Below are 16,122 nucleotides of genomic sequence, written 5' to 3'. Positions count from 1 at the left end.
GGTTCACCGTTCAACCTGGAGCCAGGTTGCTGTATGTTGGAAAGATTGCTGGCTACCATAGTCGAACTCAGGATGAAATTCACCAACTCCTCCTTAATTTTGCTGAGGCTGGAGCAACTATTGTCAGACTCAAAGGTGGCGACCCATTGGTGTTTGGAAGAGATGGATTTCCTCCGACTGCAAGGAGTTGAAGTAAAAGTCATTCTGGGAATCACTGCTGCTTCAGGTATCGCAGCGGAACTGGGAATCCCATTGACACACCGGGGTGTTGCGAATAGTGTTTGGTTTCTCTAACCAGTTTCAGCAAACTCGTGTTGAAAGGGCTTGTGCTATGGCTGGATTGCATGTTCTTAGCTTGATGCCAGAACCCACAGCAGTAGCCCTGCTTTGCGCGTTTTTTTTTTTTTTATTATCTAATTGCTTGCTGCAGGGGCTCAAGCTGCAAGTTCACAAGATATTCAAGGCACCATACATCTGATCTGCACTTCCTCGGAAACACAGACTAATGATTCTCATAATCGATTTTTTTTATTTTTTATTTATGGTTGTTGTTATTTAATGTGGGCGCTTCAGCCAACGAAACTATTAGATCTTATGCCAGCAATTAAATTGAATTTTTCTCAGTGAGCATATGTAAGGTCTTCCCACTTGCGTTCTATATACCTGCCTATCTTTCATTGTCGCTGATATAATCATTTTTTTATGTTGCACAGATTGGCCATAACGGTGGAAGAATTTTGCCCATTCCACCCGAATTTGATAGAATGCCCTGCAATACAGTTCCAGTTTTTGGTACGGAGCATCATGTGAGGTTCAAGAAGCATCAAAATAGAATGGATACTTGTGGAGTGATGAGAACTTCTGGGAAGGAAAATCTTTATTATGGATCCCTGTCGACTACATATAATGAATTGCATTTAGCTTGTACGCAAGTTGTCTGTCGATTACATGAATTGCATTCCGCTTGTATCCAAGAAGTGTTCAAATTTCTTCTGTTATTGTTTTTTTTCTTTTTTAACTAAATTAAAATTATTTTTTTAAACTAAAATTGTTTTATTTTGTTTTGTGTTAAAAAAAATTAAAGCCTATATTAAATTTTTTTTTTTTTTAATTTTTTTTTTTTTAAATTAAAATCTCTAAAAAGAAATTTAATTTGATTTATTATTAAGAAAATGATTTTTTTTTTTTTTTTTTAATTTGATTTATTTTCTAATGTTTTTTTTTCTAACTAAGAAATAAAATTGATTTATTTTGTTTTTTTTGTTTAATTAGTAAATCATTTTTTTTGTTTAAACTAAAAAAAATTCTATTCCTAGTTACTACCAAAATAAATTTAAATAAATAAAAAAATAAAAGGAATTTATTCCTAAGAATTTTTATGTTAAAATCAAATTTTGTTTTTTAAATTGATTTTTGTGTGTTTTTTTTTTGGTTTAAATTAAAAATGAAAACCAATTTTTTTCTAAATTTATTTAAAAAAAAAAAAATTAAATTTATTTCTAAAGAATTTTATTTTATTCTATTTTTTATTAAAATCAATTCTTTTTTAAATAAAAGAAATTGATTTTTTTTTTAAATCAAAATCTTTTTTTAAAAAATTAAAATTTTATTCTAACCCTAAAAAAACTTAGGATTTTTATTGATTTAAGATGATTTTTTTAAGCAAATGGAGACAAGTATATTGCTACCCTGAAAACATCTATAAACATGCTACTTTCTGATCCTCGAGATCGTACAAAGACGCAGGAGGAGAGCATACTTATTCAAACTGAAAATATGATCCTACCTACTCTATGCTAATTGAAAATTACAAACTATTACGTGTAATTAAATTTCCAATGTAACCATTCACGCAATAGTAGTAAAAATATATTCATTTCCAATTTCCCAATTTTAAAATGAAAATATACAAGGATGATCGAATCTAGTTTTTGTGAGTATGATCTAATGAAATAAAAACAAAATCGATCTAACCTTGTACTTGTTTGAAACCATTGAAACCACTTGTCGATAAGGCTTTCATAGGCGTGATTTCCATTCTCATTCAGATCATGCTGCAACTTCTCTTCGTCCTCCTCATTCTCCTGTTCAAACAATGGTTCATCGTCAGATATACAGGATGATTCTTCAAATGTTAATTCATTGTTTTCTTCTAGAGGAGTAGTTAAGCTTTTGGCTGCTGTCAAGATCTCTTCTTCGCAAGAAGAGGAGATCCTAACATTTGCTAGGATCTGAGCGAGCTGTTCCAAACTTATACTCATCGTTTTTCCATATATACATATGGATCTTTATTGTGTTTTTGTTTTTTTTTAATGGGGGGGTTTTTGATTTGCGTTCTATTTCTATGTTTTCTATATGATAATAAACTTAAATGAAAATTCCTAAATGCAATTAACCCTAAATGATCCTAAATAAAAATTCTTCCTAAACAATCTTCTTAACTAGCTTACATCTAAGTTTGCTTTCCCCGGCAACGGCGCCAAAATGTTGGGCGATTTAGTTGTCTGCTAAATCCCTGTCATTTAATTTATCAATCCGGGGAATCGTAAACTTAGAAGCAAACCAATATATATGGGACCTTAGATGAAACAGGTGTAAGAAGTTTGTTTAGAATGGAAATGCATATTACAAATCTAAACTATCAGATCTATTCTATGAAAGCATAAAAATAATGTTTGATCAATGGAATTATTCTACTTTAGAAGATAGAGAAGAGTCTCTTGTTCAAGAGTCTTGGTTGTCCTTCTACCATCTTTCTATAATAACATTGTCAAACACCTAAGAAAGCAGGAAAGAAAGCATGTAAATGAAAGCAAGTAAATATTGTTTTCAGTTCAGTTCTTAATGGAGAAGAGTCTCCTAACTTAGGAGGACTTGATTTCTCTAGATACTGAAAGGGAATCAATATTCACATAAATGTAATCTAGGAAAGCATAAGAGAAAGTAAATCTTATTTCAATTTAATCTAGCTCATGGAGAAGAGACTCCTAACTTAGGAGTTTCTGGTTGTCCTTCTCACATCAAAACTAGCTACTGAAAGGAGATCAACCTTCACACAACAAAACATGGCCATATCATGAATTCATATTGAAATTATCTACAATTATTTACAACAAAGAAATAAGATGAACATTAGAATTGAAATTAGTATATTCACAACATTATTCTACAACAAAGTGCACTTATCTTAGTATGGGGATCCTTCCATTCCTCAATGAGCACACATGAACAACTATCACACCTTAAGAATCAAACAACACTCATCACTCATGATTTGGAGAAAATGGTATTATTCATGTTGAATGAACATAAATCTAATACTAATGAATAACTGATAATTGTTTTCTCTCCCTCCTCCTCCTTCATTACATGATTTGGAGGATGCTCCTCTTATTTATACATGAATTAGGGATATCTACTCAATAAATGTAGATCCCTTAAATATCTACTAGATCCACACTTGTCTCAACTTATCCCTAAATACTAGAAACAAATCCCATGACACATCAAAATCTCCATGATCTTTCTCCTTGGAATATGGTCCACCTCTTGAGTTGAAATTCGAATTTGATCTTAGGAGGCCACATAAGGGTGCCTTGGAAGCTTCCAAATGATCTACACTTGTCATCAAACTCAAGCCACTTTTAAGTATAAGCAAATACATGTTATTTCTCTAACTTTTAATCATAAATTCACTCTAAATACATAAAATTAATAACTTTGGAAAATGAGAATATAAACTCATATGGTAATGGAAATATAGGGTGATGTAATGATAATATGGTAAAATGAGATGACAAAATGAGGATAAAAGGTGAAAATGGAGTGAAAATTAAGGTTAATTTGGAGGCCCAACAGTACATTTGTCCAAATACGACCCTTGAGTTCCCATAAAATATGATCCATTTTGGAAGATAAAATCACTATTTTATTTGTGCCCAAAAAAGAAAGTGAAAAATCCTTTCCCACAAAAAGCACATTCAATTTATCCCTTAACCAAGGGTTTCCAATTCCTATCAACCCATTTCTTGAGGGAATTAGGGGATGGCTAGATCCATAAATTTCCCTACCAAGACCCTTTCAACAAGAATGTGAGTTGTAGCTCTAGATCTACTGGGATTTACTTGAACCTTTGAAATACTTTCCAATCTCTTCAAAAATGTCTCATTCCCGATTTTAACCCATTTCAATCCATTTTGAACTAGTGCATTGATGGAAATTATTGTAGAAGAAGATGTGGTGTGCAACTGAGAAGATTTTGAAGAGGATGGAAGGGGGGTAAATCCCCCAACTACGACTTCCATTGCATAGAACACTAGTTCTCATTCTGCTATATATTAGGTGCCCAATATTTGATATTTGATTTGATTTCAAACATATGCATGCAATTTACAATATAGAATGGCTAGAAAAATGGGTGACATGATCTATAGAGGATTAATTCAATCTATCGTTATTGTGGAAAACTAAAAAATGGTCACCAATCTAGTTTATCTACTCAAGTAAGAGAAGAATAAAAATAAATTTATTTTGATCATGTTACAATATATCAAAGACAACACAATGGATTTAAGAACAAACAAAAAAAATGAAGAAATGTTCAAAAAATTAGTAAAAAGGGAAAAAATAGAAATAGAAATATTGAAGTCAAAGTTGAAAATATCATATGCTAACAACATATAAACAAAAGAGTTAGTAACATATCATAAAGAGAATGAAGAATTGATGGCTTAAAATTAGAATTCCATCTTGAAACATTATCACTACCAATGATGAGGGTTAGAATATCATAAAGAGAATGAAGAATTGATGGCTTAAAATTAGAATTCCATCTTGAAACATTATCACTACCAATGATGAGGGTTAGAATTGCAATTAAAAAGAGAAAAAGAAGCAATGGAGGATGAAAAACATTGCAATGATTCAACATTGGTCTATCAAAATAATGGAGTAAATGAAATAAAATAATGATCATAATGAGATTATTGAGCATGAAGTAATCCCTAAAATATTATATTTATAAACTTCTATGTAAAATTTTGAGTATAGAAAAAGGATTAAAGGTAAGAAAGGAAATATTGTTGAATTAAGTTCTTTGAAAGGGGAAAAGGTAACAATAAAATATTTATGCTTGGAGCATAAATAGTATGTAAAAAATAAAAACATTATGGATGACAATAAATTCATAGAAAAGTTAAAGATTTTTTTGAAGAGATAATATGATATAAGTTGGGTAAAAGATATTTAATTAGTGCAAAGAATCTAATATGTGAGTAGATTATCACCCTAGTAAATCAAGGCAAGTTTTACTTTGAGGTGCTCTAGCAAAATGAAACCTTTAATGCAACATGTTCAAATTAAGATAAATAAGGTTTGGAAAGAGATAAAGCAGAAGGGCCAAACATTAAAGGATATGTTTAATTTCTTAAATGGTAAGTCACAAAAGAATTAGCTCTTATGAAGGCTGGTGATAAAACAATTATGATAATTAATGCAAGTAGGGTTACTACTAAAATAAATCTAATGCAAGTAGCTCCAAAAGGTGTATTGTTATTGATTGAGCTATTATATTATTCAAATATAAGTTCACACCTCTGTACAAAATGGGTTTACTAGATCCCATAGACTATATATCAAAGATTATATGGCCAATGAAACTATACCTCTGTACAAAATGGGTTTACTAGATCCCATAGACTATATATCAAAGATTATATGGCCAATGAAACTATACCAAAGATTTATTGGCTCAGAGAAATGTTATGGAAAAACAAAATGATGTGATGAAGACCTAAAATGGACAACCAATTGAGGATAAAATTAGTACCCAAATTTTAGTTACTAATCATTGTTTGTGATTTATATCAATCTCAACCTTGAATGATTATGATTTATTTAATGACTTGGATATGAATTTTTTAAAAATCACAAAAGTTAATTATCCTATAGAGACAAGTGGACTAAAATAAAGGTTCCAACTCAAAATCCCATTGAATTTTTCTTCCATTATCTATAAGATTATTAGTATGATTTATATATAATTTAATTATCCTATTAGAGACAAGTGGACTAAAACAAGATCAACTGGCGTTGCGGTAGTCCTTGCCCACCTGTAATTTCAGTTCAATGGTTTGTGAAGCAATATTGCAATTTTGCGATATGAACCAATTTGCAATCTTAAAATAGCTTGTTAGCAATTTTGTAATATGAACCAATTTGAAATCTTAAAAATAAACAACCTTCATTGGATATAAAATTAAACAACCTTGAATGCCAACAAGAGACATTTGTTCATTGGTTTATTCATGTTGTGGCAACTTGCATTGCATTTGGTCACTGACACTGTGTTGGAGTTATGTCAATTGCAGTTTTTTGGAATCTGATGGTGGGAGAGGTGATGGTGAGAGAAGTGAGGTGAGGAGAAGTTAAATAATTAACTTTTTTAATTATTCAGAATTTCTCTAGTAACTATCAAATTTCAAAATATTATAGGATATTCCAAAAATCTGCTAACCATTACACATACAATTCCCCATCTCTTATGATATGAACGAAGCGATTGGAACCCTTTGACAGTAAACATCTAAATAGTTCTCGACGCATCACTATTTCCGAATATAAGATGAAATGTTCAATGCAATGATGAAATGAAGTTACACCTCTAAAGCTAGCAAACAATCCCATATTTTGCATCTTAGCCATTAGATAATATATGATGTTCTGTTTGTGTTTTATCATATACCCAGACAATTTCTAGAAGCCCATACTAGCTACAGCATTAAATATTATATAACATTGTGTGGATAGTAGCCGTCATGAAAGAATTAAAAACAGAAAACCTCACAAATTTCATTAATATCTTTACTCAATTACATCATGCTTATATAGGAATTCCTAACCACTCATAACTAACTCTGTTCAACTACTTATAACTAATTCTGTTCAACTGCTCCATAACTAAATCTATTTCTACATTATTTTCACATCCTCCCTTAATGGAGAAATGGATTTTCTACCATACCTAACTAACTTCTAGAACCTGTACTTTGAACATCTGCTAATTCCAACTATATAACAAACTATATATTCTTAATGATGACGACTTAAACTTTAACTTGGCTGCTGGTCTAAGTCTCAGCTAAGCTTACAACAAAACATTTCATTTTTGTCTTCTTATTAAAAGGTCCATGCTTGTTCCTTTTCCATTGCTGGTGCAGTTTCATCTTCACCTTTTCGGGTTTCCTTATGAAATTCCTTTGCTCCTTGCTTACATACTTAACGTCAACAACCTCTTTTGGATTGAGAGGCAATGCAAGATCTCGAACGAGGTAATTTAATTCATGTTCTCCCCACTTTCCATGAGGAACCAACGAAGGAGTCACCAAAATGCAGTCATCTTTGAACATGAGCGGCCTTCGAAGAACATCCATGGTAGTATCCTCCAATGTAGGAGTCATCTTGAAATTAGATCCAATAAAACTTCTAACAACCGGGCAACTTTTAATCTCAGTGATTTCTTCAACAGGGTGATCCTCAACAACATGAGTGATTTCTTCAGGGACATGATCTTCAACAACATGAAACTCTTTGTCAATGGACTCAAAAACACTGCTAATCCCAAATGGGTTCATGAGAAAATGATCATTAAAAAGATCATTGTCAAAAAAATCTAAAATAATAGACATATCAGTTAGCTTTATCACACTTCAAACAAAACGCCTTTTCTACGGCCTCTCTCTGCTCTCCTTGGCCCTCCGGGCTCCTCCAATCAGACCAGCTGTCACAAATGGTGCTCACTAACAGCACTCTCTTGAACAAGACCCACTTACACAAGTTTTTGCAACAAAACAAAGAAAACCGGGCCGACTGAAAAAGAATATGACCACGGTAGTAGAAACGGTGGAAGCTTGCAAAACACACCAGCAAAGTTCTGGCAGCAAGGTTTCAAGAAAATCAAAGAAACACGCGCAGGGAGTCTCCGTCTTCTTCTGGACGCACCGGTTCTCACACCAGCAACTGCTACCCGAGTTCTTGACAGGGGTCTTGGTAGCACGCAGACCTCAACTGCTACCCGAGTTCTTGACAGGGGTCTTGGCAGCACGTTGACCTCACGGCTCACTGTGGGTGCCCAGCAACTGCTCACACAGCAGATTTCGGCTCTCGACGGAGGTCTAGCAACGGTTCTTGACAGCACTGGACAGGGCCAACGACGGCACCCAGTCCACACAAAGATTAGAGCAGACGATAACACGGACGCACTCCACGCTTCAGCGTCGTCAGCACTTGCACCAGAGACGGTCTTCGACAGCACAACTGCAAACGGTTCAATCCACGGCAGAGTGGGTTCTCAACAGCTTCTCGACCAGAAAACTCACACACAACACTCCACGCTCACCGCAAGCTTCTTAAAGTTGAAAACTGGTTAATAAAAAAAAACTCTGCAAATACTCTTCAATTGGCTGAGCAGAAAACTCTGCGTATACACTTCATAGAAAACTCTGCGTATACACTTCAATTACAAGAACCAAATCCGATATCTGCAAACCGTAAGCCTATCACGTTCGCTGCTGACTGGGACTGCGTTCTCGTAAGCCCTCCTGCGGCCTCCACGACAGTCTCGTGGCACACGGATTCGAATTTAAAAAACAGAAAACCAGACACAGAAAACTCACCAAAACTCCAACGCACAAAAAACTCACCAAAACTCCAACGCACAACGCCCTGGTCTTCACACAACACGTCTTTCACGAACAGCTTCAACGTATGGACAGCAGGATTGCTTCACGCTTTTCTCAAGTTACTTTTCGCACAGGACCAACACCAGCACTGGACTGGTTCTTCAGCAACAGACAACAGCTTCGCAGGTGGCAACAGCAGATCCGGCCTCACGCAAACACCACTCGGCCTTCCTCACCTGCGCTCTCACCCCAGCTCAAACCCTGAGCTCTGATACCAAATTAAAAACACAAATTTCATTAATATCTTTACTCAATTACATCATGCTTATATAGGAATTCCTAACCACTCATAACTAACTCTGTTCAACTACTTATAACTAATTCTGTTCAACTGCTCCATAACTAAATCTATTTCTACATTATTTTCACAGAAAGCGGGCTTTTTTCAGTTAAAACAGAAAAGATTTTTAGGTTATCACACTGCAATTCCATATCACACAAATATTAATATTGTGGTATAAGTGGTGTAGGAAAGGTCCTTCAATCTGAAAATGAAATGTATGGAAATTTACCAGAAAAAAGAAAATTGGAGCCATTCTTTTGAACACCAAACCTGCTATGTCAATTCTGTTCTTAGACTAATAATTCGTTTTCCAAATCACCATTCTTTTGAACACCAAAGCTGCTCTGTCACTCTGTGTGCATAATTCAACCCAACTACACTACACTGCTCTGTCACTTTTTGCACATAATTCAACCCAACTACACTATACTTGTAATGCAATGCTTATTGAGGCGATTGAATCATCAAGCATTCTTTGGTCTTGCAAGGTTAAAACTTAAAAGCACATGGAGCTTCTTGCACACTTACTACTTTTAGCATATATATCTTCAATTATTTTATAGAGTGGATGACCCTTAACACGTTGATTTAGTTCCCCATCCCGATGCAGATATAGTAGGAGATCCGGATCGATACTCAGAAGGAGCCGGAGCATCCAATTCTTATAAAGAAAAATCATTGATATATAGAACATAGCTTTCTAAATTAGTGGGAGGTTGCACTCAACAAGGTCAACAGTGTATACGACCGAAGCTAATCAATCGTTTATAAGGCATTTTTGGGTAGGGTGGTTTAGATCGCCATAATAGGTACGCATAGGTGCTAAAGAAGCACTTTTCTTTATTATATGGGGCTTCTTGCACACTTACTGCTTTTAGCATATATATCTTCAATCTTTTGTGTTGAAGGCTTAATGTGTCTTTTAGCAAACTGGTTGCATTCAACAGATATATCTTCATATCAATTAAAATTGATTAGCTCTTCTTAGATTCAATGCATCAACTCTCCACGAGCAAAGTAGTCTCCTTATGGCAAGCATACTATTCATATTGTAAAATGCTTTTGAAATGATTTATAACAGGACTACCATTACTAAAAAAAACCTTTACAAAAGGCATTCATTTGGAGCACATTCAAACATTTTTTTATGTTTTGTAAATTATTCGATGACAAATTACTTGAATCTCCTACATTAAACAGGCTTTTTTAAAACATGGCATGTATGCATTCCATGATATAAAACCACCATATGCACATTAAAAGTTCCCTTTCATACAACCAAACATTACTTGAATCTCCTACGTTAAACAGGGTTTTTTAAAACATGGCATATATGCATTCCATGATCTAAAACCACCATATGCACATTAAAAGTTCCCTTTCATACAAGCAAACATGTTTCTTGCTACTGATGCCAACTATTAAGCACCGTACTAAAGCACATTTCATTCTTGATCAAATGCATTCAACCCCATCCGGGAAGAAGCATCTTCCGCCTCAAAGTTTGAATTACAATGGTAGTGAGTTTGTAATGATGGGTTCCCAAAAGACCCACAAAAATTACCAGGCATATAACTCCCTGTGAATTCTGCTAGCAAAATGGCACGCTCTAAGAGGGCTATTTCGAAACTTGAATCTCAAATACAAGCAAGGAAGTACGTTGAAGCAGAAAACACAGATTTGGAGATGACATCGAATCACTTAATGGTCATTCCAGACATTCTTTGCAAGCAAGAATTAATGGCAATACAATCCGTATTGCCAAACGTTTCTTCAGAAGCCTGTCCAAAAAATTTTGTTGAAATTTTGAACCTGAATGTGAAAGTCACCCCATGATGACAGGTAAAATGGCAAAGGCATATTCAAAGACAATCTTTAGAAGCTTTCAAACATTTTTTTATGGGGAATCAACAGCAATCCCGGTCACATTGCCAAAGATTTCCACTATAGCCTCCGTAGAAATCTTTGAGTGGATATTTTGGAACCTTAGCTATAGTCCTTGCCATATAATTGCATCCCTTATATATGGTGTCATTCCCTATGCTCAGCTTATAATATACTTATACTTCAACTTTGCTTAATTTGTATTAATATTTAACAAAAATAGAAACAAATCAACATATTTAATGTTTATTTGACATTAACTTTCACAACATTAGAGCCAGATGTTTGAAGCAGAAGCATGCTACACAATAGCAAGAAGTAAGTATTAGCCATAAGTAAGCATGATTATTAAACTATGTTATAAAGGCCTTCAATAATGTTAACTAGCTTAGCAAGGCCTTCTTCAACGCTTTTTAAAAATTCTTGCTTACTCTTTTAGAAATCCCTATGGCAACCTATTATGTGACCGTGCATTTTAATGAACACAGAAAACATGACTTATTGACGATCTCAACGGCACACCTATCCACAGCTCCATCGAAAGCATACATCGACAGTTTACCTCGCACCCTGCTCCGCCCTTCCCACCCAGGCTGCCCATTTGCACGACCTTCCAACCATAGTGATGCCCGAAGATCAGCGTCTTCATTTTTTGACCACCAAAGGGTTTTTCCCTTCATTTTCTTAAAAATGAGGCCTTTCACTGAACGCGTTTTCATCATAGACAACCTTTTTTCTCTCTAGCAGCTCCTTCCTCCACAACAATCCATGGCCCCGATAGCTTGGGCGAGTTTCTTTGTAAAATATCCAACCTAGTGGCAAGAATTTCTCATCCCTTGTTGTTCTTTTTCCCTTTCTGAAATTTAACACTACTGTTTTTTCTATCTTTTCAGAGGGCTTTGCTCGCTGGCGGTTTCCTTGGAGATGTATATTAGGCCATTCTGCTCATCACTGCGGCCAAACTCTCGCCTCATCAACGCCTTGCCCAGGTCCGTTCAGGTCACCCCAAATTTTCCAACTGCCGAGCCTCCATTCATGGGCTCTGCCAGCCACAACCGGATAATCAAGGTTTCGCACTGCCTGCTAGGGTTTCCTTCGGAAGCACGGATACAAGCTTTGAACAACACCTCTATCAACCAACATTGACACTTAGAACTAGTTTCTTTTACTCTTTTTCACTCTTTTTCCTAGCCAGACACACTGCAGTCATGAAATCATGAATGAACCCAATGTCATTAGTAGGGGCTCACCGAACCAGAAATATCGTTCAGTAAAGTCTAGATATAGCAAGTTTATACTGAAATAATTTCCCCATCCCAAGAGTGCGAGGTGTCAAGGAGCTTTGTTGAGCTGCCTCTGCTCCCCTAAGGTTTTAATACTAAGTCTTATCTTATTAGATTAGGCTTTAATTTGTGGTTAGTTTTAGTTATAGAAACAATGGTGGTTAGCATCATACACCAGAATTTTATTTTTTTCAATGAGTATTCTGTCATTTTTTACTCCATGACTGGTTCTAGAAGATTTTAGAATAAAGGAAATACTTTAAATTTTCTTGAATCCCCAGAAAGTACCGACAAAAAATGTCATATAATTTTTTTTAAAGCTTTATATTCCATGAGACCATGCAAAATCTTCTCATAAATTGTTTTAAATCTTCTTGAATCCCACAAAAATGTTGTTTAACTTTTTTAAGGCATTATAGACAGTTGGCCATGTAGAATTTTCTAATCTCTGTCCTTTCAAGGAACATTAAATCAACTAAGTTGTTGAGAAGCTCTTCAAACTTGAAACCTGAGCTTGAAATACCTTTGATCCTAGGCAAAGTAATGGAATTTAACATTGTAGACAATTTCCATAAAGATCTTAAAGATTAATTCTTCGGACGGATATATGATCAGAAATTGTTTTAATAATTATGCACTACAGATTTTAAATTTTTGTGCAGGCATGAGATGGCCTTTTTGGAACAGTTCCTTAGCGATTCAACTGGTAGTCTCTTGACAAAATTGTTTAAATCAAGGGCGAGTGATAAAAAGAAGTCGATGACTACTAATCTACAGACACTAGATGAAAACAATATGGTAGGGTTAATTATCTTTGTAAGGTTTCTAAACCTAGATGAAACCCACAAAATCTTAGACATTTTTCTAATCTAGCTTGATATTTCAAAGTTCAACATTTCTGTCTCCATTTTTTTGTTTGTTTAGTTTAGATTTTGCACTGTGCATAGTCTTACTACTTTCACATCATGTCTATCGAATATTATGATGTCCATTGAATATGATACGTAATAATATTTGCATATGAACTTTTGCCCTATTAATTTAGAGTCCCTGGCTAAGACACAGTTTCTAGCATTAGCAAGCCATACCAGACACATCGCTCAGCACAATGTTTTCACAATATATTCATCTACGCAGCAAACTGGGTGTGGGATAAGGGATAAGGGTCACCTCGCTACTGCAATTTCAATTTATTGATGTAGATTAAAAAGAAGAATAGTCAAGCATATGAAAGTTGCTAGGTGAAAGAACTCTATTGCACTAGATCGTTAGTATCCATTAGCAGTGAGATTGCATGAGGTACACAGTTTAAGATGAATGAGTCCTACTGAATTTTAATATGATTTTAACATGAAATCTCAACCGATAGCAGATACTGTAGTAATGCATAACTCTGAATATTTTCATCCTCTAAACAAAGCAATTGGGAATTTGTAACTATTTTCATAATGTGAAGGCCTCGTTTAAAGATGGGAGGATAATTATTTATTTGTTGTCACACAAGCAAGTCGGTAGCTCCAATAAAACTAGCAATGTGCTCCAAAAATTTTCACAATGTTTCGTATTTCTAAAAATGTAGATTTACATAGAGGTGGTAATTGCAAATGTGAAAAAATTAAATATTTAACAATTATGCAAGGTATCTCTACATCTATTACTATTGAACATAAACAAATTGTGGATAGGATACTTAACAAGTGTGCAGGTTCTCTGCAGCTGGTATTGTTGAACATTAACAATCGTGCAGGTTCTCTTTGCAGTTGTTATTGTTGAACACTAACATTGACAATTGAGCGGGCTGTTATGGTTGAACAATAACAATTTCTACAAATTGTCTCTGTCTGGTTTACCAATAGGTCTCAGCATTATTTACCAGTAGCTCTCCTAGTATGGGCATCTCAACCCTATCTTAGTATGGGCATGTCGTCAACTGTAGCATAAAGCTACCACAATAGGTCTCAGCATTATTTACCAGTAGCTCTCCTAGTATGGGCATACCAACCCTATCTTAGTATGGGCATGGCAACTGTAGCATAAAGCTACCACACGAGGTGAAGACATGCGAAGTATGCAGGTGTTGAGGCTGCAGACGACTGCCAAGTGTTGAGGTGGAAGGGGACCGCAGGTGTTGAGGCCACGCGACATAGAGGTGGAAGGGGACCAGGTAGGTGTTGAGGCCACACGACATAGGTGCATGCTTAAAAAATTAACTTTCATAACTTTATATATAAAATAAATGACACATTAAATGTTTCAGATTAATGTTATCTTGAAAGTAGCATTAGTTCAAGTATATAAATGTTTTAAACTCAATTCCCCACTGATTATCCTAAGTTTTAATAAATACAGTAAAATTTATGTTTCACTTATGCATTCTTGCAGGCAATAAGAGGTCCAAACGTTGCTTAAAACATGGAATACATGAGTGGTTCATCCTAAATTAATGTTGGGCAACTTCTAATCGATGGCTATAGCTGAAGGCAAGGACTAATAACAAGCTTCCAACTCAAAATCCCATTGAATTTTTCTTCTGATATCTATAAAATTATGAACTGTATGAGTTATATATGTAGCTATATGAATGATATATTGTGGACTTAATCTTAGTTTCTATATATCAATCATAATACATGTGTTAATTTTCTATAATGATTAAAGTATCAATGTTTTCTTGAAATAATCTATAGTCTTACATGGTATGTATTGCCTTACTAGTTATATGGAGAACATCATATGCTTTGGAACTTATATTTTTTTTTAATATTTAATTCATAACTTTTAAAATCTTATATTCATCCTTATTAATGCCAAATACACTTTCACTCAATCAAAGTGTATTGAAGTTTTCCACCCATCTTTTGATATTCATTTGATTACCTATTATTTTTGGTATTAATAACTACCACTATCATTGATAAATATACTTTCCATATTCTAACTCTTATGATTTTGTGACCTTTATTAATCCATATGTATGTTAGACTAAATAATGGTTCACAAAGAATCTAAAATAACTACACGCTTATCTCTTAAATAAATTTTGTTTTCTTTTTTATAATGACTTTAAATGAAATATTTCAACCACATAGCATCCAAAAGAAAATTATTTTTTAGAATGAGTAATACCCCCTATTGTTACTAATATTTTAAAAATAGCATAATTTAATGAAGTAAGGAAGTGTATAAGCCTCTAGTGGATGCCTTAGCCTAGTTCCCTAACCAAGAAAAACTCTAGGAGAAACATTTGATTTGGCACCATTGTTAAAGAATGAAATTGTCAAAGTTTTTTTCCTTAGGAAATGATAATGACAAAGTTTGGATTGTTGGTGTGAATATGAATAGAGCAATAAATTGATAGATTCTTTTCAAAATTATATTTGGAACAAAAATTTTACATGGCCATTCCATCTATTCAAACTCAAGGAATGAACGAGACATAAAAGGTATCATTTGAATCTTGAAGATACTAGTATATTCAAATATGATAAATTAACTATTGACACAAATAGAAAGAGAAAATTAGGTTATACATCCATAGGTAATCCAAGTTTTTAAGGCCAATTTATTGTAGAATTTTATTATTTTGCAAGACAATGCTTTTTCAAATCTTCTCCCAAGATTTTCACTAATCTCCCTAAGTCTAAGAATAGGCCAATGATCGACCTCTCTAATTCTAGGTTATATTTTTCTAAGCATGGTGAATCACAGTTGCACTTCCATCGTACTTATCCTTTCCATAATCTTGTATCCCTAGACGCCAAGTATTTTATTTTGTAACATTTAATGGAAAATAGAGGAGGAAACCCTCCACTTCCACTAGGAGGTAATCCTTTGTAACAACTAGGTATCAATCTCTTAGACACTATGCTAACTTATGACATGCCTAAGATCTACCTAAAGTCACTATGCAAGTTCAGTGGTGACAATGTTATAT

The sequence above is a fragment of the Pinus tabuliformis genome, chromosome 7 (genome assembly GCF_031772625.1).
Source record: "Pinus tabuliformis cultivar Carrire ecotype Pingquan chromosome 7, CPIR1, whole genome shotgun sequence".
NCBI classification, from domain to species: Eukaryota; Viridiplantae; Streptophyta; class Pinopsida; order Pinales; family Pinaceae; genus Pinus; species Pinus tabuliformis.
This window is presented reverse-complemented; position numbering follows the sequence as displayed.